Here is a 25,583-nt window from a genome sequence, read left to right on the forward strand (position 1 = left end):
GCACAACAGTCTCATTCCGGAAGTAAAAATCCCATTCATTTATCCCATAGACAAATTGATTTTCAAAGATAACCTTTAGAGGCAGACCTACCGTGAGCTACAAGGTTGTTCATCGATGGTTTATGCTTCCGTTGAAGCCATCACTCCATGTTATTTCAATTTCATTGTTTAAAAATCGTGTTTGATAACAGAATTTATGGTAAACAACTACATTACCCTTGGTCTAGCAGGGAAAGCTTCACCAATCAGAGAACCATGGCCAACGAAGCCATTGTAGTCTGTGCCCTCATGTAAGGCAGTAAGTACACAGCCTTAATCCTTTGTTGGATTTTCAAATAGTTTTTTGTGATGTTGTGATTTACAACTCTTTTATGAAGGATTTTATGAAAAGTCTATGGAAGAATTGAATGGAAAATATACTTCCGGAAACCAAGATGGATGAATATGTGGGCAAGCACTGTTGCGCTCTGTTAGTCCCTTGGTAAAATCACATGTTGTCTTTGAATTCGCACTGTATCACATGTGGTTTGCATCTAGCATCCCTTGCTTACAAGAATTAGTGGTTAAAACCAACAAAATGATGTAATGCCACATCTAAATGGACACACTATCAAACTTTTATGGGATTTCAAAAATGAAAGTTCTGTGATATTTTTTTTTTTTTTTTTCGTTCAGTGGAACACAAAAGGAGATGTTAGGCAGAATTGTAGCCTCAGTCACAGACTAAATCCTGTCCTGGGATCAACTCTCACTATAATGATGCCACGTGACCAGTTGTCAGGTCATTAGTGTTATAAAAAAAAAAAAAAAAAAAGATAAGATGGCTATATTAGCTACATGTTTGACATGCAGTTTTATTATAGTAGGCTGGCTAAACGTTTGGCCTGTAGCTATGTTGTACAATGTTGGCTAAACTCAGTGAACCCTTCGCTCAATAGTCGTCAATTACCCAAGCCTCTACCCTGTAATCATCTCTCTTCGGACTTGAACCCTGGACCTTGTGGCATTTTAACAGTGAATTCATTCCACCCCAATTTCCTATTGAAGGACCTCACAGAATTTCACAGCACATTTGAGCATATAAATTTAACTCAAGCTGAATAATATACTGTATAGTCTATACATCAGCCACCAGCAGTTCCTGACACTGGAACATATGCCGCAATGATCTATGTTGAAATTTCCAAGATGCCTGCAGACTAGGAGTGGGAATCTTTAGGTATCTCATGGTTTACTGTGATTTTGACTCAGGGAACCACACTCTTATTCCAAAAATGATTCTAAATGGGTCATGAACTCTGTTATTATGCACATAATAAGAAATTAAATTATTGTAATATTCAACATTTGCCCCCAGATCTGATTTTCAAGGGCATTTATACCTTTATAAGGTGTTTTTGTCATCCTTTTAAGTAAAATGCTTGTATTGAATTAATTGATTGAAATAGATAACCAATCTGAGGAATTGTGCTGTTATCTATAAAATTAAATCAGCATCAACTCGTATTTTATGTGACGATATGTATAACTATGCCTGGAGTAAAATATTAGAAAATGATGTTGGTGTTGCAAATAAATGTATTACATAATGCCCTCCAAATTTTTGTCACTTCCGGTGGCATTTTTTTGCCCCAGGCTCCATTCAATTTCTTACCCAGGTTTGCATGTCACTTTTTTAATCTTTAATTTATAAAACTGTATCTGTATTAAATTTATTGATTGTGCATTTTTGTGGATCGATCCACAGTCGTTTAAGAAAGCACCGTGATCCATCAGTGCATGCCGCCCACCCCCCCCCCCCCCAACACACACACACCTCTTAGGTGGACTCATGAAACACCAGCTTTATCAGACTATCTAACTGAATGATATTGTAAGGGAACATTCAAGGGCTTAATAATTTATTTATTTTTTCCATTCACCTTTTCAGTCCTTTTTTATGACAGAGGATTCTTTTATCTTATGTCTTTGAGAAACCAAGACAAAGAGAAAAGATCAGTCTTATCTGTTTTGACAGAGTACCTTTCTTTCCAATTGCACTAAAGAAGACGATCTTCTCTCTTATGTCTTCTGGCAAGATTAGAGAGCAAGAGAGCAATAAAGATTTACAGACCATTTGCTGCTGTCATTTAGGTGCAGGAACTTTCAAAGGGAAGTTCTGCGTGGACTCGTTTTGCGTAAACTCATTTTGCTTGTTATTTTATCTCAATTCATTGCATTTAAAATGACTTCTTTTAAAGTGTTGCCTAAGCATTTTAGCTCTTGTATGTACAGTGAATGCAGGGCCGTCTCATCCTATAGAGTAGACAATCTAGACGGTTGCCAAGAGCCCTAACATGCCATCCCAGTAAACCCACTGTTTATTTTATTAATTTAATATTTTATATTCATATATTAAATATTTAATTTAGCTTAAATAGTTTTGTTCATAAGTTAGATTTATATTTTATTCATATTATATTCGTAATATTTAATGTATATTGAAAAAAGTTATGAATACTGTATTTAGTTCTCTTAGCACATTTTAATTTTTTCACATTTTTGGACCTGATTTTCTCTAACTGCGAAATTTAGTTTGAACAGAATCTGTTATTTGTAAACATCTACTGTATTCCCAGTTATGTACAGTGTAATTATTTTAGTACTTTCTCTTTAAAGGAACAAAACACTTGTCATATTGCAGTGGTATGTGGATGCTTTTATGTTATAATCAATTTACACCTGTGGGGCCCATTTTTATGATCTCGCCTATAAGGCTCTATAAACCCACAGGCCAGTCCTGAGTACATTTTTTGGCAAAAAAATATACTCTAGCTCAGTTGCTCACCATGAGCCAAGTTGTAATTTTACCATGCAATCATTTGTATTTGCATGTAAGAACAGCCACAGTCATCAACAAGCACTAAAACTGCCATGGAATTCATACCCAAGTTGCACTCTATCTTATTTTAGTAAGGTACAGAGTATCGCTCTGACAGCCCAGAAGGAAGCCCTGGAGCCGAAATCATAAGAGTGGGACATTTATCTTCAGCCATTTAGTCAAAACTGTCAAGCAACATCCTATTAAGAGTTGACCTCAAAAACCCTATCGCTAGTCCCAAAACAAATCAGAACCCAATGAATGGCTGATAAGAATGTTACTCAATGCCTCAAAGTCAACATGAAATGGCATTCACAACCCATTTTACTTCCATAATGTGACATATTTATGAGTGAAACAAGATATTCAATATGAAAAACAAGTGGGCTAAGACTTGATTTTATCCATTGGGAATTGATTTGAGTGGCCATTACATACCAGAATGGAGCAAGCGATTGAATGGGAGAAGTATTTTTTTTAATTATTTTATTTTTTTTGGAATAACATAGATTGATAAAATGTGCACAATAAGACCAGAGTTTTGTAATACGGAAGTGAATTAATTTAATTGAAATACATTTTCATGTAATGTATACTTTAAGCCTTGCCCTAACTGTAAGCCTAAACCTACCCCTAAAATCTGATTCGTTGATTAGAATGTTAATCCTGTAAGAATGTTCATCCAGGAACATCCTACTTGGGTGAATGTCCTACTCGAGTAAGTCATGCCAACCTACCTTGAAAAAACCCACTAATGACAACCAAAGACAAAAGACAACTGGCTTCTTCTTCTCATTCCTAGCACATTGACACAATATTTGCCCAGACTTGATGGGGCTCTTTAAATCCTCACAAAAGCCACATTCACTTCAAATGCTTTTTAAATCATAGCAATTTATTAATATTTCCCTCTCTGACAGCCCATTCGCAATAAAAGAAGCAAGCTCATCTAAAAGACTGATGACCTTCTCCATTGAACCATGGGGAGCTTTGCCTCACACAGAAAGCTAGCTGATAGGTGCACACCTTGTGGTCGACCCTCTCCCATTATCTACAGGTGTAACCTCTGCAGGAAATTAATCCTTATTAGGGAGCATTGAAGGGGGTGTCACACTGGACAGTTCTGCTGGCCTAATGACAGATACATATCTACCCGAGGTCCTATTATTCCTTCATCCCTGGCTCTGCCTCCCGGCGATCCTGTACTGGGGTTATAATGAAACTGTATTTTTATCATCTGCCAGTTTGAGTTAGATGATAGCTTTAGATTTCTTGCAGGACATTAACGGAGAGGCTGTTTGGTAATGGGAGAGCACAGTGCAGGAGGGAATAATGGAATGTGAACACTGAAGGAACAGATTTTGTGTGCTGTAAGCTCTTTTAATTGAGAGTCAAGGATACTCATTTTACATGATGCTTGGAGAGGACACAAAGTTATCTTTTTATCTGCTTAAGAGTCAAAAGCAGGCCCAGATGGAATATGCAGACATTTTCTGATTTTGTGGGGAAAAATGTTGTGAATCTTGGGAATGGATTTACACATGATAAAATGTGTTAAACGGAACTGAGAGTTCTAAACTTATATTGGTAGATTAATGTATTTTCAAATTAGCCAAAATATCACGTAAACAAGCATGCAAGGGGCAGGGCATGTGTAATAAGAATACTAAGAATAAATTGCACATAAATATAGCTTCATTTATTTTGCATGCTGTGTCGGCAAATTCTATAATAAGAATTTTGGTTAAGAAAATAGACTCTTTTATTGCACTGAAAAGAATGACAGTTACTTAAAGATTCTCTCATCATTTACTTACCCTCATGCCATCCCAGATGTGCATGACTTTCTTTCTTCTGCAGAACACAAACAAAGATTTTTAGAAGAATATCTCAGCTCTGTTGGTCCATACAATGCAAGTGAATGGTGATCAGACCTTTGTAGCTCCAAAAATCACATAAAGGAAGCATTGACGTAATCCATACGACTTCTGTGGTTAAATCAAAGTCTTCAGAAGCGATATAATAGGTGTGGGTGAGGAACAGATTAAAATGTAAGATCTTTTTTTTTACTCTAAATCTCCACTTTCACTTTCAACTGAAGTCACATGTGGTGCCTGTTTAGTTTTACTTTCACATCTGAAAGTGGAGATTTAGAGTAAAAACAAATACTTAAATATTGTTCTGTTTCTCACCCTCACCTTTTATATCACCTCTGAAGGTATGGATTTAAACACTGAAGTCATATGGATTACTTTTATGTTTACATGATTTTTGGAGCTACAAAGGCCTGATTACCATTCACTTGCATTGTATGAGAGAATTAAAATTTTTGAGTGAACTATCTTTTTAATCTAAATATGTATTTTGCAGCGGCAGCATAATACCACCACAGATAGCACCTGATTAAACTGCATTGCAGTTGGTTTGTGGAAAAAAAAAAGCTGTTTGGCACTGAAATACTGCAAGCACAAGTGGCACTTTTGTTTAGTGAATTTTTCTCTTAGTTTTGTAATAAATGAGTGGCAGGCTTTTTGATCTGTCATTTTAAGATCGGTTTATCACTTAATCTTCAATAACCAATTTGAACCGCATCGCTTGCAGTGTTCAAAGTCAGGTTATCTGTGATAACCGCAAGACACCTATTTGTTCCCCACAGAGCACACAATGCGTTTATTGAATTTTTGCTGTAGAGCAAAGTGCCGTTTGCTTTGCTGTCCACGCCACCTGTCAGAAATCCCTCTGTCATGAGGACTCGCAGAATGTTTTGAAGGCAGCTATGTTTTTAATCATATAATGATCAGACAAACTATGAAAGGTGAGATTTTTATAACCAAGCTTTTATAAGTATCATCCTTTGGAAGAGGTCACCATGACCCTCTTCTGCCTCTTTGCACTGCCTCTGAGGCCCTGTTTACATCTGGTATTAAGATCTATCTCGGGTGACCTGATCACAAGTGGACAGTTGAGACACAACAACATTTACACCTGGTAGTAACATGCGTCTCAAATGTGTCTCCTGTGACCACTTGTGTTCAGCTTTCTAATGGATAGTCTCTGATTTCATGACCACATCCATCACTCACTACGTCAGTGTATTGTTTCATGTTGATAAAGCGTAATAAAATATGTTGCGCACAACTATGCCTGAAATTTAATCATAAGCACAAACGTGATGTTTCAAGCTGAATTCAGTTATTTTAGTGGAGTACCTATGTCAACTTCAGCTTCAGATGTGTGCACTTGTAGTAATCAGAAAAGGGTTACTTTAAAATCTCTTTTTTTAACTCTGTCTACCTCCATTTCCCTCCTCCCTTTCTCTTACACTCGATTTTCTGAGGCAGGAAGACAGAACAACATCCATCCGGAGCCAAATGCCAAATCATCACAGGAAAGGATACAATGATTAGGGTCATCACGGCCATCTATGGCAGAGTCAGGTTCTCTGTTTAAAAGCCCCTCACTTCAGGGTAATTGATAGGACACTACCTTCTTGTGCCCTCCCATATCCCACCAGCGAGCGATAGCTGCTCTCTGCTCTCAGATCATGAGCTCGGAATGAATTTGCCTCAGATGCAATCAATATCAAAAGATTGACTTGAATCCCAGTTCTCTCTGCCATCTCCAGATGTCATGCCCCCTTCTTCTCATCCATCTATGTCTTAATCTTCCATTCGGGCCCACCGGGTAGCTCACCATGCCTGGAAAGTGAGGTAGTTGCCGTATTATGAAACGTTTAAGCGGACTGGTTAAGTTTGATGATTTCAAACGTGTAAAGCTGTATCTGTAATGAAGTTCTCAGTTGTGGATCCAGTCGGCCACAGTTGTGTATGTCAAACATGATAAATGCTGAATTAAGTTTACTTAGTTAATATCTAACATCAGTGTTTCTTAACTGATTTTGCTTCAGGAGCCATATTTTAAATTGGACATCACATAGTAACCACAGTATCAAAATTACTGAGTGTACTAAAATATCTCAACAATTAAACGTGTTAATACATTCATTCGTATTATCCTGAACTGCATTACCCCAACAGTATTCAAAATTATGCTTAAATTAGTTCCAGTCTAACACATGTATAGGGATGGGAATTGTAAGAAATTCAACATTAACGATTCTGGTTCCTTAATGGTTTCATTAACAATTATTATTATTATTTTGTTTTATTTATTTATTTTTTGTACTTTTGAGGAAGAAATATTTGGAAATAAGAGATGCAATTCACTGGATTTACTGCCCTTCAACAGCCTGTTACTAAATGATGAGATCATGTTATACTTTAACAGAACAGCCTTTTAAAAAAGGTGTGTGTACACAGACTATTTAATGAATATACAGTATATTATTCATTCATTAACTTTTATAAAATACCACTAATTACAACAGAACTCATAATGTATACGCTATGTTTAACTACAAATGGGCTGATAAAAGTCACTTGTTTAGTAGGTATTTCTGGGTGTTTTGTGGTGTAGATTAAAAAAAAAGAAAAGAAAAAAAAAAAAAACTCAAAAGAGTCATTTGCCCAGAAATCGGACTACAAATCAAATCAAATCAAATCAAATCACTTTATTGTCACACAGCCATATACACAAGTGCAATGGTGTGTGAAATTCTTGGGTACAGTTCCAATCAACATAGCAGTCGTGACAGTGATGAGACATATACCAATTTACAATAACATCAAATTAACACAACACAATTTAAACATCTATTATACACATAATTACACTCAACAATATACAAATAATAACATACACTGTACAGTATACAATACGCTGTTTTTTTTTTTTTTTACTATATAGATACACATTATTCAATAAAAATTAAAATTTAAAATATATAAAAAAAAATAAATTAAAAAAAAGTATATATATATATATATATATATATATATATATATATATATATATAGAATGTACAGTATTGTACTGTATTGACATTCAGGCTGTCGGTTGATAGTCAGTCGTTAAGAGAGACATAATATAATAATAATAATATAATTTATGACAGTCCGGTGTGAGATATAAGAGTAAGGGTAATAAAGTGCAGTGCTGATGTATATTGATCATGAGAGATCAAGAGTTCAGAAATCTGATTGCTTGGGGGAAGAAGCTGTCATGGAGTCGGCTGGTGCGGGTCTTGATGCTGCGATACCGCCTACCTGATGGTAGCAGTGAGAACAGCCCATGGCTCGGGTGGCTGGAGTCTCTGATGATCCTCCGAGCTTTTTTCACACACCGCCTTGTGTATATTTCCTGGAGGGAGGGAAGCTCACCTCCGATGATGTGTTTGGCAGTTCGCACCACCCTTTGCAGTGCTTTGCGGTTGTGGGCGGTGCTATTGCCGTACCAGGCGGAGATACAGCCAGTCAGGATGCTCTCCACAGTGCAGGTGTAGAACCGTGTGAGGATGTGGCGGTTCATTCCAAACTTCCTCAGCCGTCTCAGGAAGAAGAGGCGCTGATGAGCCTTCTTCACAACGACTTCAGTGTGGACGGACCATGTGAGTTCCTCAGTGATGTGGACACCCAGGAACTTGAAGCTGCTGACTCTCTCCACTGTTGCTCCATTGATGGTGATGGGACTGTGTTCTCTGTCTTTTCTTCTGAAGTCCACCACAAGCTCCTTTGTCTTACTGACGTTGAGGGAGAGGTTGTGCTCCTGACACCAGTGTGTCAGAGTGTGCACCTCCTCTATGTAGGCTGTTTCATCATTGTCAGTGATCAGACCTACCACCGTCGTGTCATCAGCAAACTTAATGATGGCATTGGAGCTATGTGTTGCCACACAGTCATGTGTGTACAAGGAATACAGTAGTGGGGCTCCAGTGTTGAGGGTCAGTGATGAGGAGATGTTGCTGCCTATTCTAACCACCTGGCGTCTGCTTGACAGGAAGTCCAGGATCCAGCTGCACAGCGAGCTGTTTAAGCCCAGAGCCCAGAGTTTCTCATCTAGCTTGGAGGGCACTATGGTGTTGAATGCTGAGCTGTAGTCTACAAACAGCATTCTCACATAAGTGTTCTTTTTTTCCAGGTGGGAGAGAGCAGTGTGTATTGTAGATGCAATGGCATCATCAGTGGAGCGGTTGTTGTGGTAAGCAAACTGCAGCGGGTCAAGATTGAGTGGCAATACAGAGCAGATGTAATCTCTGATTAGTCTCTCAAAACATTTGCTGATGATGGGGGTCAGAGCAACAGGACGCCAGTCATTTAAACAAGTTATTTTTGATTGTTTTGGAACAGGCACAATGGTGGATGTTTTAAAGCATGTGGGGACTACAGACAAAGAGAGGGAAAGGTTGAAAATGTCCGTAAAAACACCAGCCAGCTGGTTCGCGCACGCTCTGATGACACGGCCCGGAATGCCGTCTGGGCCTGCGGCTTTGCGGATATTCACCCGTCGGAAGGATCGGGTTACATCCGCTACAGAGACGGAGAGTGAACTGACCTCTGTAGCTTCAGCCGCGAGAGCTCTCTCCGCGAGGGCGGTGTTATTTCCCTCGAAACGAGCATAAAAAGTATTTAGCTCATCCGGTAGAGAGGCAGCGGTGTTCATGGCGGATTTTTTATTCCCTTTAAAGTCCGTGATGATGTTAATTCCCTGCCACATGCTTCTAGAGTTGGTGGTGTTAAACTGTCCTTCAATCTTGTCCCTGTACTGGCGTTTTGCTGTTTTGATAGTTTTTCGGAGGGCATAACTGGCTTATTTATGCTCCTCCGCGTTCCCCGAATTAAAAGCGGAGGTCCGCACATTAAGTGCCGCGCGAACATCACTATTGATCCACGGCTTCTGATTCGGATACATTCGTACAGTTCTGGTCGGAATCACTTCCTCTACGCACGTTCTGATGAAACACATTACGCTATCAGCGTAAAGCTCGATGTCGTCATCAGAGGTGGACCGGAACATCTCCCAGTCCGTGTGATCAAAACAGTCTTGTAGCATAGAGTCTGATTGGTCCGACCAGCACTGGATCGTTCTGAGGGTGGGTGCTTCCTGTTTCAGTTTCTGCCTGTAAGCGGGCAGAAGCAGAATGGAAGAGTGGTCCGATTTGCCAAATGGTGGGCGGGGGAGGGATTTGTAGCCATCCCGGAACAGAGAGTAGCAATGATCCAAAACCCGGTCCCCTCGTGTGTTGAAACTAATGTGCTGGTGATATTTTGGTGCGACTGATTTTAAACTGGCTTTATTAATGTCCCCGGTTACAATGAACGCGGCCTCAGGGTGCGCGGTTTCTTGCTCACTTATACTCCCATACAGTTCCTTGAGTGCCCGGTCTGTGTCGGCTTGTGGGGGAATGTACACAGCAGTGATAATGACCGCTGTGAATTCCCTCGGTAGCCAGAATGGTCGACACAGAAGCATAAGAAATTCCAGATCAGGAGAACAGAAAGACTTGATGGAATGTACGTTCCTCTGATCACACCAGGATTTGTTGATCATAAAACATACACCACCTCCTCTAGTTTTACCTGAGAGGTCTTTCGCTCTGTCTGCTCGGTGCATGGAGAACCCCGCGGGTTCAATGGCTGAGTCTGGAATCTCCGCAGACATCCAAGTTTCCGTAAGGCAGATAATGCAGCAGTCCCTCGTCTCTTGTTGGAAAGAGATCCGCGCTTTCAGCTCGCAGAGCTTGTTATCCAGAGACTGAACATTTGCCAGTAGAATAGTGGGTAGCGGGGGTCGATTTGCGCGGCGTTTACTCTGATGAGAACGCCGGCTCTGTTTCCCCTTTTCCTCCTGCATTTCCGCGGCCGTGCTGCCCAGACAAAGGGCTCCGCTTGCGTGTTTGTAAACAGCGGGTCGGCATTGAGGAATGTGAAGTCCGGTTTTCGGTGTGAGATCGCTGAACCAATGTCCAAAAGTGTTTGTCTGTCGTAGACAATAAGGCAGACAACATCCAAGACAAAAAAACATAAGAATTGTAAACAAAACAAACAAAACATTGCTATGTTGTGTCGGAGCTCGCAACGCAGCAGCCATACTCGGCGCCATCTTGATTCCAATCCATCTTGATTCCAATCAAGATGTATGTTTCGGACTGTAGATTCAATAGAACCAGCTTATTTTAGTCATTTGGGCTGAATTCACTAACCACCTGCAATCTAGTTTCAGTAAGTGCAATCAGCTAAAATTACGCTGCACTTGAGTATTAAAATGAAGTCATTGTCTTCCCTTTTTGCGCAAACACGCCTACATTCTGTGTAAATTAGGCTCATTATAGATTATGCTTCATTTACAAAAATTGCCCAGTGCAGTTTACATGACACTATTACCGCCAGATGAAATCAGGCGGTAAAATGTATTTTTCTGAAAAGAGATGTTTGTGTACATTTCTATTGATCATATCTGCAGTTTTTAATCAAATAATGATCAAATGATGGAAAAGCATGTTATAACCTGATATACAGTATATCCAGATGCTGCTGCATGGTGAAGAGAAGATTCAGGTGTCTGGATCAAAGTGATGCTGCACAGTTCCTGCAGAGTATATCAGAACACGGTGATCAGCATGCTTTATAGCACTCAGATTCGAACCGCAAGATCGGAATTTCACATGCAAATGTGTTCACCATATATTTTATGGGCACGTTTGGGTGTTGCCTGATCTGCATAATTCCTTTAAACCAGCGCAGACAGCACATGCAATAACTGCCGCCTATTTGTTCAGACATCGGGCTACACTGGTTGCACTGTGATTTGCACTATAGATTTGATAGAACAGACTCCTTCTGGAATCAGACTACACTGGTCGCACTGTATGTTTTAAGGTGTACTTTAGAATCAAATGAATGGCTCATTAGATTAATTAATTCGGTAATCGTCTACACTGACTACACTTCAATAGTGATGTTGCAGTGCCACTGAGTGGCAGCAGGAAACACTGTCAGAGTATTGCATCTGTTAACGGAACAAAAAGTCACGAAAATAATTTTCTCTCCATATTTAATAAAAATGGAATGTGTTCTTAGTTTCCAACCCTACACATGGAACAAGTTTTTATTAGTGTATTACTGTTTGTATTCGTGTAGGGTATAGTTAAATTGTACTAGTGTTAGCCATATTATTAAGTGAGATGAATTTGTGCCAAAATACTGTAGAGTTTGACAAACAACATTTGATGCCAATGACAAAAGAAATGGTAAGCATTTTCCCCACCATAAACCAAAAAGTTGATAAGCCACCCAATCAGAACAGACCTGAAACCCCTTTTTGGGTTGCGATCTAACAGTTGAGATTCCCTTTGTTACAGATCTCATTTTCCCATTTAAAGAATAAAAATCCATCCAAGCTTATAAAATAAACTTTTGTTGCAGCATAGTGGCAGAATTGTCATTTGCCAACAATGTATAACCTTCATCTCCTCAACAACTTCTCCTTCCCAGTCCCTTCTCTCACAATATGCCGCATTATAAAATCATTAGGAGCCTGTCAGGTTAGGGTAGGTGAAAAGGCAGGACTCAGATGCAGAAATTAGGATGGGCTTTATTAAACTTAAAAATAAACAAAACTACCCTGTAGGGGAAAAATCAACAGTCCAGGGCAGGTAAAGGGAAGACTGGCTGGGCTAGAGACACAGGGCTGGGACAGACAGGAACCAACAAACAGACACCTGTCAGGGAAACATTCACAGAAACATCCACAACAAACAAGCACAAGACAAAAAACACAGTGGGGTTAAATAGGAAAGAAAAGGAGGAGGGCAGGTGAATCAAATGAACTGATAATGAGGTAACAAGGGGGCGGGTCAGGATGAGAGACAGGAGAGCATATGACAAACAACTGAACAAGAACCATGTGCTCACACCAGAGAGGAAAAGCACATGGCAATGAAGCCACCATTGGCCATATGCTCAAGCACAATAACAAGACAATTGGGCTCATGGCAATGAAGCCACCATTAGCCATGTGCTCAAACAAAGGACAAGACCAGACAAGAGCGCATGGCAAGAGAACCGAAACGAACACAAAGCCATGCGCTCACAAAGACAAGACGTGGAGCATAAGTGTCCAGATCCCGACTCAGAAACAAGACCGAACCAGATTGAAGTGTTAGGATCCAGACGCCATGCTCTGAACATGCAACGCAGACTAAATAGAAGATCACACGGCAAAGAAAACGACCAAAAAGCCATGCGCTCACACGGAAGACATTTCCTCTTAAGGCTGGAATGTGACTGACATCTTTGTTTTGATGCATTAACTTTTTTGCATCGCCCTTAGTCATCTGTCGCCTTAGAGGCGATATACTAAATCACAATGACCTCAGGCGAAACATCGAACGGTACGCGTGCTCTGTGGATTATAGTTGTTTGGTACACAAATTGGTTTGTATATAAGTCTGGTTGAATTAAGTCTGTTGACTTGTGGCTCGGTGTGTTTTCAGAAGTAATGCATTCATTATTTTCAGAGACACGGCTCGAGCTTTTTCATCTCTCAAGAGCTCGCCGGGAAAAAGCCCATCACAGACTCCAGCACACAAATGTATTTTCAGGTACAAAATAATTGTGTTCTGAGTCTAAATGACCCATGTATGCATATGCGCATGCGCTCGAACATGTGTGCACAACAAGGAATGGCATAATTAATGCATGTAAATCTGCCAGGTATAAGCTTCAGAATGTAACATAGTAAGGTATGAATATTTATGAACTCCTTTGAGACAGTATTTGAAGTCTCTCATTCTTGCAGGAGTTTTAAAATCCAAAATTCATCTACTTGAACATGGGTGTTTCTTAAATTAGGGGAACTTTTCTATCCCCAAGGATGATTTTAAAGAGGAAATGCTTTAACAAAAAAACAATCAATCCAGTTGGAAAGATAAAAAATTTCCCTTTATAACAAATTTCCAAAAAAGTGTTAAAATCAGGGACGGTCTGCTTAGGACTTTTTTCTAAGAACATAAAATAGCATTTTTATTAATTTAGGATACTTGTGCACAAATTGGATTGTTTTTTTATATATAAAAATTTCTGCCTCCAATACTGATACCATGACGTTAAGCATTTTAGAGAGCAATTCATTTAAAAAAAAATAAAAAAAATATATATTTTGATTGTGATGGAAATGAGAAGTGACAGGGAGTACATCTCTGCCAGGACAGTACATTGTGATGTACATTATTCCTAAGACATTTACTTCATGTAGGTGTCATTACCGGACCTGTTATTATTTAAGACTAGTTAACTTGGTGTGTTAGCAAGTCCATGGCTTACTCAACTTTCTCTCAAAATACTAAAATACCATTGCCATGGCATTACCATTACCATCACACATTATACCAACATCTACTTGAATGTGGATCAAGGACATGGTCAGATCTTTATTCCAGGACATTATATGTTTTAATTAGATGAAACATTGTTTGAATTATTATTATTATTTATTTTTTCATATTTAAAGTAGTCAAAAGTGCCTCTAATTGAGGAATAACTCATATATATAGGCTTTCACACTCTGACAGTTTTAAACAGCTTTGAACATTTTCATCAAAATACTTTTTATATATCGTTTGTGGACAAGAATAATTTTTTTTTTTTTTTTTTTTTTTACAAACTTTCTATATAGAGTATTTTGGACAACATTTACTGTTTATATATAGATTTAAAAATATTAGAAAATGGCCAAAAATATAATAAATAAATATAGAAATAAATTACATATTTTCAAATGTAGATTTATATTAATATATTGGGAACATTTTACAATAAGGTTCCATTTATTAACATTAGTTAACAACATTAGTTAACATGAAATAATAATGAACAATACTTTTACAGCATTTATTAATCTTAGTTCATTAAAACATATAATAATACATAATAATTTATAAGTTGTATTAGTTTTCATAGCTATCACGATGAACTAACATGAACTAACATTGAACTGTTTAGGGATCAATGCTGAACTGAATTGTATTTTTATTAACTAACAAACTAAGATTAAGAAATACATATTGTTAGTAGTTTGTTCATGATACCTAAAGCATTAACTAATGTTTTTGAATGGAACCTTATTGTAAAGTGTTACCAATTTACTTCCTAATATATGTTTTGGTCTTTTTTTATATATTTTTGTTTTTCTTGCCATGTATCTAAAAAAGAAAACCGCTTCCCTGGCAGATGATTACAATGGCATCTCTGGGGCATTTTCATAAAAATCCATTTTGATCTACATTGATATCAGCAGTGAATCTTTAGTCACAATAGACTTATATGTTATAACACCACAGTGGCAAAGCATCTCAGTTGAAAAAACATTGGGGTATAAACATCCTGGTCGTACGTGAGTCACTCCGTATCTCTTTGTGCATGAGTGACAGACTCATGGTGGCGTACTGACTCTCAAATGTTACATGTCTCTTATAAGTATGCCACCAAATAGCTCAAATCTCGTTCCTGAGCCCTGGAGTGAAGCATACGGCCTTCATCGCCTGCATCCTCTTCACACACAACATGAACAAGCTTTTTCACACGCCAGTGCTCACGGTTAAGCCTCATCTCTTATTCATGCAATTGTCATGTTTGCTTACCCTGTTTTTCAGCATTGACGAATCAGACGCAGTCATGAATTGCTTAGCCTTTTGTTCTGTACCACCTCCCTCTGCTTTTTGAATTTCTGACACCTTTACACAAATCCGTCTCAAGTGACAGTTGCAATTGTTTTGCAGTTCATTCAGTATGTTTTAACTCTTCCTCTTTTCCAAAATGCTTAAAGGGGCAGTTCCACCAAAATGAAAATGCTTTCATCATTTACTCACCCTCATGTCATTCCAAACCTGTATGACCTTTTTTATTTATTTATTAATTTTTTTACTTCAATTACTTGAAGTAAAAGAACGTGAATGTAAAGAACGTGAATGGTGACTTTTACGTTTGCTGAAACGCACTCTGACATCCGTTGATCAAACATTCTGTCAGAGCTTTCTCTAGTGAGTAGATGCCCTCACTTTTTTGAAAGCAGCGGAAGCAGGTGATTAATTTTTCAGCTAGATTTCTGTTCAATTCACATTTGGGCCTTGACACTAGCCTGTGCAGATACAGTATATTGTAGCATGCTGTATTTGAAACACCCCTGTAGGAATGGCCTGGGGATAGACATTCATCATAGTAATACACACCAGGAATGCCAGATGAATCTCTGGTGGCAGCCAATTGCCGCCAGAGCATGCGTTTTAAGAGTAAACACCCTGCCATGTTTTTTACACATTTAAAGTCCATTAAACCAAGAAGCAAAATTTTAGGATGTTGAAAAAATTTAAACAATGAAAAGTAATGACGTGAAATGAAGGAATATTTAAGTTTCTATTTCTAGGTGACTATGATGTCAAATGTAAGCAAATTTGTGATATTGACCATGTAAAAGGAATAGTTCACCCAAAAATGAAAATTCTCTCATTTACTCACCCTCATGCCATCCCAGATGTGTATGACTTTCTTTCTTCAGCAGAACACAAACAAATATTTCTCAGAAGAATATCTCCGCTCTGTAGGTCCATACAGTGCAAGTGAATGTTGGCCAAAACTTTGAATCTCCAAAAAGCACATAAAGGCAGCGTAAAAGTAATCCATATGACTCCAGTGGTTTAACCCATGTCTTCAGATGTGATATGATATGTTTTGGGTGAGAATAGACCAAAATGTAACTCCTTTTTTTTACTACAAACCTTGCCGTTGTCTAGGTACGATCATGATTTCAAGCTCGATTTCACTTCCTAGTTCTTGACGCATGCGCAGAGTGCTAGATAGCTCTAGGAAGTGTAATCGAGCTTAAAATCATGATCACCAAGGAGACTGCTGATGTCAAGATTTATAGTGAAAAAATAGTTATATTTTGGTCTGTTCTCACCTTTTGGTCTGAACATGAATCGTCAGGTTTTGCACAAACTTGTAGAGTTTATGCCAGCTCAAGTGCACGCTTTAATTAAAGTGCATGTTGTCCTCAAGTACTAAGAAATTCTAAAATTAATGTACATTTTTGTTATTCTGATAATCAAGGAAGTAAATGAATATTTAAGATTAGGATGATGAAATGTAAAAGTTTATGAATTTGCCCTTGCAAAACTCATATTGACATCACAAAACAATCACAAGAAAATGTCCTGGTCACTTTATTATATAAATAATATTTTTAAAAATAAATAAATAATAATAATAATAAATTAAGCATATACAGTGGTGTGAAAAAGTGTTTGCCCCTTCCTGATTTCTTATTTTTTTGCATGTGTCACACTTAAATGTTTCAGATCATCAAACAAGTTTAAATATTAGTCAAAGATAACACAAGTAAACACAAAATGCAGTTTTTAAATGAAGGTTGTTATTATTAAGGGAAAACAAAATCCAAACCTACATGGCCCTGTGTGAAAAAGCGATTGCCCCCTAAACCTAATAACTGGTTGGGCCACCCTTAGCAGCAACAACTGCAATCAAGCGTTTGCGATAACTTGCAATGAGTCTTTTACAGCGCTCTGGAGGAATTTTGGCCTACTCATCTTTGCAGAATTGTTGTAATTCAGCCACATTGGAGGGTTTTCGAGCATGAACTGCCTTTAAGGTCATGCCACAGCATCTCAATAGGATTCAGGTCAGGACTTTGACTAGGCCACTCCAAAGTCTTCATTTTGTTTTTCTTCAGCCATTCAGAGGTGGACTTGCTGGTGTGTTTTGGATCATTGTCCTGCTGCAGAACCCAAGTTCGCTTCAGCTTGAGGTCACAAACAGATGGCCGGACATTCTGCTTCAGGATTTTTTGGTAGACAGCAGAATTCATGGTTCCATTTATCACAGCAAGTCTTCCAGGTCCTGAAGCAGCAAAACAGCCCCAGACCATCACACTACCACCACCATATTTTACTGTTGGTATGATGTTCTTTTTCTGAAATGCGGTGTTTCTTTTATGCTAGATGTAATGGGACACACACCTTCCAAAAAGTTCAACTTTTGTCTCGTCAGTCCACAGAGTATTCTCCCAAAAGTCTTGGGGATCATCAAGATGTTTTATGGCAAAAATGAGACGAGCCTTAATGTTCTTTTTGCTCAGCAGTGGTTTTCGTCTTGGAACTCTGCCATGCAGGTCATTTTTACCCAGTCTCTTTCTTATGGTGGAGTCATGAACACTGACCTTAACTGAGGCAAGTGAGGCCTGCAGTTCTTTGGATGTTGTTGTGGGGACTTTTGTGACCTCTTGTATGAGTCGTCGCTGCGCTCTTGGGGTAATTTTGGTCGGCCGGCCACTCCTGGGAAGGTTCACCACTGTTCCATGTTTTCGCATTTGTGGATAATGGCTCTCACTGTGGTTCTCTGGAGTCCCAAAGCTTTAGAAATGGCTTTATAACCTTTTCCAGACTGATAGATCTCAATTACTTTCTTTCTCATTTGTTCCTGAATTTCTTTGGATCTCGGCATGATGTCTAGCTTTTGTCTACTTCACTTTGTCAGGCAGGTCCTATTTAAGTGATTTCTTGATTGAGAACAGGTGTGGCAGTAATCAGGCCTGGGTGTGGCTAGAGAAATGGAACTCAGGTGTGATAAACCACAGTTAAGTTATGTTTTAACAGGTGGGGCAAACACTTTTTCACACAGGGCCATGTAGGTTTGGATTTTGTTTTCCCTTAATAATAACAACCTTCATTTAAAAACTGCATTTTGTGTTTACTTGTGTTATCTTTGACTAATATTTAAACTTGTTTGATGATCTGAAACATTTAAGTGTGACAAACATGCAAAAAAATAAGAAATCAGGAAGGGGGCAAACACTTTTTCACACCATTATATTTAGAACCATTAAGATTTTTTGCTTTGACATAATTTTCAGGACACTTTTAGTGCCCAATTCACTTTAACACATCCAGACGTTTTACTTTTACTATTCCTATTTTTTTTTGCAATCATAATTCTCATTACCATCATATTGTGAGAGAAGGGACGGGGAAGGAGAAGATGTTGAGGAGGAACGATGAAGGTTATAAATTACATTGTTGGTAACTTCACAGTCACAGTGTAAAAATATCTTAATGATTTAAAATATGCTCCATTTTATATAGACAAAATATAATTTATTATTTGTTTCTTTTGATTTTGGAGTAAAATAGGACCAAGATATTTTCTTTACATGTTTTGTAAGAATCACCCTAATATGAATATTGTGAGGGTCATGCTGGTTTTATAATATATAATGACAGTTTTTGCATTAATTTAAAATAATGCAAGGACATATTTTGATATTTGTACTCCATCGTGCAGCTATTGTTTTTTAAAGACATTCCAAACCTTGCATTTTCCAGAGCAGTGAGAACAAAATTCAAGGGGGAAAAGAGGTACAGCATGAGAACAGGGAAAGAGAGAGCGAGAGAGAATAAAGAAAACCCACTGAGAATAGAAAGAAGCAAATAACATGTTTCATGAATGATCTTGCCTCTCTGCATTAAAATTACATGAAATAAAAATGAGATGCAGAGCCGTAGTTTTTTTCTTTATTTTCTTCTTCAGGTGAGCAGCCAACTGTAGACACCTACCTGATTTAGCCCTGCGAGACATCCGTTCTCACTACAGGGCTTTTGTAAGCAAAGATACTCCATTATGCATTTGTGGGGGAGGAGAAAAAGGGCACAGTGCCATTGTGTGTATGTAGGACACATGGTTGTCAAGTGGGCGTGTCTTTGCACTGCAGCATGCTTATGATAAACGGAAGGGGTGTGTGTGTGTTTACAGACAGACGCATGTCCCACGTTCCCCTCCAAGAGTCATTGCGGTGCGCCATCTGATAGCCAGTCCCAATAGCAAGCAAAAGATGTACACATTGAATCAGGGACAACACAGAAGACAGGCTTGCATTAACCTTGCCTGAAAATGACTGCACACCCCCATGCTTTATTAATAGTATCTGGAGGTCGCTTGCATCGCACATGTACTCGTTTAATCGAGCCTGGGGAAAAATAACACTTGGACATCTTTGCAAACACAACATGTGGCCTTGTCACACGGGACTCTATTTAGCGTGGGCTTGTTGCTCTCGAAGCGACAGAGTTGCTTTTAATTGGGATGTAAAATGCTGAACAGTGTTTCTTGATTCATGTTTTGTTATCTTAGCTTTGATGTAAATTTTTCACTTGTTTGTTCTTATTTTAATTCAATCAATAAAAAATTAAAACGATCAATCAATCAAATGGTCAGTAAATCAGTCAAACACGTCTGGGTCATATTTTACCTCAAAATCAACAGAAAAAAAATATATATATATTATATTTTTTCCATAAAGATAACAAGGCCTACTTTAGGAGTATTAAAGGGATAGTTCTCCCAAAAATGAAAATTCTCTCATCATTTACTCACCCTCATGCCATCCTTGATGTGTATGGCTTGTTTTTCTTCTGCAGAACACAAGCAAATATTTTTAGAAGAATATCTCAGCTCTATAGGTCCATTCAGTGCAAGTGAATGGTGACCAGAACTAAGAAATTCCAAAAAGCACATAAAGGCAGTGTAAAAGTAATTCATATGACTCCAGTGGTTAAATCCATATCTTCTGAAGTGAAACTAAAGCTGTGGGTGAGAAACAGATCAATATTTAAGTCGTTTGTTACTATCAGTCTCCACCTTTGACCAGCCCCAACCAGTAGGTGGCTAAATCTGAAAGTGAAAGTCACTTCTACACCAGAATGTGGAAGTGAAAGTGAAAGTGTAGATTTCCTGTAAAAAAAGAAAAAAGAAAAAAGAAAAAAAAAAGAAAAGGACTTAAATATTGAATATTAGATATGTTTCTTACCCACACCTATTATTTCGCTTCAGAAGATATGGTTTTAACCACTGGAGTCTTATTGATTACTTTTATAATTCCTTTATGTCCCTCTTGGATTTTCTGAGTTCTGGTCACCATTCACTTGCATTGTGAGGACCAAGAGAGCTGAATTTTTTTTTTTTTTTTTTTTTTTAAATCTTCATTTGTGTTCTGCAGAAGAAAGAAAGTCATACACATCTGGGATGGCATGAGGGTGAGTAAATGAAGAGAGAATTTTCATTTTTCAACTATCCCTTTAAGATTGTTTGCATTGCAACATTATTTTCATGATAGGAATCACATTCACTGTCATTTTCAATTGCCCACCATAATGCACTAAAAACAATGATATATTATTTAAATTTTGACATGCATTTGTACAATTGCAAGTTTTTTAGTAGTATTTGTTGTACTGAATATAATTTACGCTGATTTTATTGCAAAATTATTTTTGTGTCAAAAATCATTGCAGGATGAATTTCATAACTGCATTACATTAATAAGAATTAGATTTTTTTTTATAGTAATGAGAATTTGAGCCTGATCTCATGAAAATGACATGACCATGGTGACATGTTTGCAAAATAATTTTACGTTGGTCATTACTTGTAACGCGACAGTTCCAAAGTGTAATGTCCCCTGTGAGGCGCTAAATGCGAGGAAAATGTTGTCCCTTAAAGCTCTATTAAGTTTAAAATCAGCAAAACCTACCTCCCTACCCTAAAACTTAATCCAAAAATGTAATAAAAAGCACATAACATGAAAAACAGTTATGGGTGTCACATTTGTGAATGGTTCACAAGTAATTCAGCTTGTAAATGTAGTTGGTTATATAATGAAAACGTTAAAAAAGTATCACCTTAAAAGTCACACGCTGTAGTAAAAGTGTTTAGATGTCATAGCATTGAGTGAGGAACAGGGTGAAGAGTATGTTTTCCTGAACTGATAATCTGCCCTTTTACTTATAATTTGTGTGAAACAGAATAAAAGTCTGTTGTTGTTGTAGCGCCTCTAGTGTTCATTTCTTTTTCATTCGGTTTTCAAAATTCAATAATGTACGTATATAAATGTGATTCAATGAGACCGGGTTGCATATTTTTAGAGAAAATGTGCTCAATTGTGATGAAAATAGTCACAATTTTTAAAAATTGTAATTGTCCTAAAACAGGCTTTATTTTGTATATGCATATATAATTTATTACTATTTCTTTTTTATATTGGGGTGAAATATGATGACATTTTTATTTTATTTTTTTGGTGAGATTCACCCATTAAGTTTGCAAAGACAAGTTTATGCTCTAGGAAATGTTGTTTTTTTTTTTTTTTAGTTTTTTTTTAGTTTTAGGTTCACGTCTGGTTCACTGTTCCTTCTTTGACACTGCAAATCACAGTAATATGTTTCCTTCCAGACAGGAAGTGAGAGAACAGCTTATAGATACGCATGACAGAACAGTGAAGAGAAGAACAGTGGAGTTATAGAGTGAAAGGAAATCCCTCCACTTATTAATGTACAGCACCCACTCGGATAACACTGAATAATACATCACAGCAAGTTCTTTTACCTGAGAGAACCAAGAAGGGGTTTCTGTTCTTTTTTTCTTTTTCTTAGTGTGTGCTTTCTTTTGTTTTGCTATGTCTAATTTTCATCATCATTTTGGTGTAAAATAATCCAAATGCATTGGAAAATATAGCTTGCTACTGTATATGATGAAATTGTGTGTATTTGTTTACAGATGCATAACGTTACAAATGATGCATTCCAAAAAAAAAATAATAATAATAATAATAATAATAATAATACAAATGTGGTTTGGATCTATGTTGTCATCATTGGATTTGTTTTTATTTATTTATTTATTTGTTTATTTATTTACTTATTTGCTGTTCAGACTAATAAAATAAAATAAAATAATAAAATTAAATAGTGGGATATACCAAAAAATGTAATTGTTTGTGCCTGTCTAAAGAAAGGCTTTGTTTTTCCTTTTGTTACCTTATTTTTGTCAAACCTCAGAGAGTGTGTAATGTTTTAAAAGGGGTCATTTACAAAAACATTTGTAACTGCATTAAGTCATCAGGTGGGAGGACATGACATTGTGGCTGATTGGAAATGACCAGGTGCTCTTTCAGATTCATTTACCATGGCTTTCGAACCAAGAGAGGGAGTAAATTGCTGCGGGGAAAGTCCGGCCTAATCCTGTTACCATACAACGATTTATATGCATTTGAGGCCGATTCAGCTTTAGTCTGAACTGGTACGTAATTTACGATGGTACCGAGTAAACATCTGTTGGAGAACGGAGGGGGAAAAAACGGCCTAATTAGGATAGTCGGTGTCCTGTATTCCCAGATGCTCGCTTCGTTTAGACAGACAAATTCTAGTGCGGGTAACCTCTTCCAAAGAGTGCCCTCTCACAATGCAACCTATGAGGTGAATCCAACACAACAGTTGGCGTAATAAGACAATTAGCCTGCGCAATTTATGTCTTTACTGCACTGCAAACTGAAGGTGCTTCTAGCATACCCGTCACCTGCTAATTGTGAACCTATCACAGAAAATAGAGAGCAGGAAAAGGAAAAAGAAAACTCTCTCCATCATTGTCTTGGCTTCTCTCATGGTGTCATGATTAAATAAATGCTATTTAATTAGTTTGGAAGTAATGCATGTGTCCACCATCCTTTTTGTCTTAATCTCCAGTGCCTGTGTGGAAAAACACTCTGCAGCAAAGACTTGTAAAATCTAGTATGCTTAGGGTTGAGGCAGAATATTTACCATCATCATTGGACGCCTGCCACAATGTGCAATTGCCTCCGCAGCCCTAAATCAAATTGTCCCTAATATGTTTCTGCTGATTAGGTCCTCTGGTTAGAAGGAGAATGGAGCGTTTGCAAGCTAATACAAAAGTCTTTCCTCGAGTGTTGTCCATTCATCAATATTTGCTTTTGTTTTTGGGGGGTTTTTTTTCCTCCCAGAATCAGTCATCCTTTGTGAAAAATGGTAGAATGGCTTTTTGCTTTGGGCAGTAAGTATTGATGTTGGATGGTGGCTTATCCAAAACTCCTGTTTTTTGGAGTAAATACCAGATGCTGCCGTGGTTGGCCATATGGAGCTTCGCTCCCTCACAGCAGACTGGATTCTGGGACTGAAAACAGGTGGAAGGTACAGAGATCAAAGACACACTCAGATTGCCGTACATCAAGGTGTGTTACGCTTCTATAGCCGGAGTTAAATTGTCTAAATTGGACGTTTCTATCCATATTGCATTTGGGCTATCAATGGTTTACACGTATACAGTGTTGGTGTGATGCATTATTGTGTTACTCCTAAATAAGTGACTTGTTATGTTACATTGGGCTTGATTCATGAAACACGAGCTGAATGAATTTGTGCAAATCATTCGTAAAACCATTCTTAACATAAATTGTCTTTATTACGTTGTCAATTCACGTAAGAATGGTTTCATAAATGATTTGCGTAATTCATTTTACTAGGCCTATAATTAGTATGTTGGTTACTTTTGCGTTACTTTCTCTGCATTAATACATTGGCCAAAGTTGTATCTCTCCTAGAACAGTATCTCTACGATCTTTATATATATATTTTAGAAATTTCGAAATTTGTATTTTACGCTGTATTTTCCCTTTGTTGAACTTCTTTGAAACGAGTTTCACACAACTAATTTAATAATAATTTCTGTAAATCTTTCGTAAAACCATTCTTATATAAATTGCTGTTGTCATTTATTTGTTAATTTATGTAAGAATGGTTTTACAAATGATTTGAATAGAAAATCGTACTGTTTGTGTTTTTATGAATGAGGCCTACTGTTAGTACGTTACTTGTTCTGCAATACCTTTAGTTGTCCAAGGTTCTATTTCTTTTAGAACGGTATCACTACATCTTGGCTAAGTGGTATTTTCGACTATAGACACTGTTTGTCTCCCTGGCATAGTTTGCATTCAATAACTATGCCACTATATTGACTTTGCACCGCTTGCATTGTAGACAGCTTCATTGATTATAGTAGGAACTATCCAGTTTTTATGTATTGCATCATGCCAACCACTTGCTTTGTAGACACTTTGCTTATGTTAGTATGTTATAGGGAAAGAGAGGTTTTCAGTTGCATTTCTCAATAAATTGATTAAATAAATAAAAAAGTAATCTGTGTTTCTTGTTTGAAAAATATCACTTGTTACTTCAAAAACACATCCTGGTGGCATAGCCTGCATTATTTGTAATGTGTTTGTAACCGGTCCTACTCGACCCGACCCGAGCAGGATTCGAAACGGCGATCCCCGGCATGGGAGTTGGATGTGCTAGCAAGGAGGCTATAAAAGCCATGGCTATAGCCTTGGTCGCTAGCGTGTCTCTTAAGGCCAGTAGAGTGAGGTTTTACACACTGCACAGTTATCACATACCAGCTGGCTACCGTTACGTTATCTCGTACACTTTTGTAAAGATACATTGTATGTGACAGTGCTCTAAAAAGCTATCACATTGGACAAAGCTTTTCTTTTTATGCTATTTATTGTGCATTGTGACCCACTATGTTCCGTTGTATTGATCACATTTCTTCATAACATCCAGCGATTGTCTGTACATCAAAGTCAGACAGGAGATGATCATCTCCAGATTATTACCTGCCGTCTCTATCATTGTGGCAGTATTTATGAAAGCATTTGAGGTTACACTCTTCACTCAAGGGCAGAGCCATAGTAAAGATCAGCAGGGACTTGAACCAGCAACAGACTGGTTGATGCTCCATTACCCTGCCCAGTGGACCACACATGACTTCATTCATCACTGTTTGAGGGGCAAATCCACCTGATCTCTAGTATTTAGGAGTTCATCTGATACCCGCAGCTCCTGATGGGAGCTCACGTAAAGCTATTGAAGTAAAATAATGCAAATGAACAATCTCTGGTGTGTATAGTATAA

General features: G+C 37.8%; 1 protein-coding gene across 2 annotated transcripts in view; it reads left to right on the top strand.

Moving 5' to 3' along the window:
* LOC127437831 (NT-3 growth factor receptor-like) overlaps window positions 1–25,583 on the top strand; it is a 296,126-nt gene that overhangs the window by 235,587 nt on the left and 34,956 nt on the right. The window lies entirely within an intron of this gene.

This window comes from Myxocyprinus asiaticus, chromosome 48 (assembly GCF_019703515.2).
Source record: "Myxocyprinus asiaticus isolate MX2 ecotype Aquarium Trade chromosome 48, UBuf_Myxa_2, whole genome shotgun sequence".
In the NCBI taxonomy this organism is placed as follows: Eukaryota; Metazoa; Chordata; class Actinopteri; order Cypriniformes; family Catostomidae; genus Myxocyprinus; species Myxocyprinus asiaticus.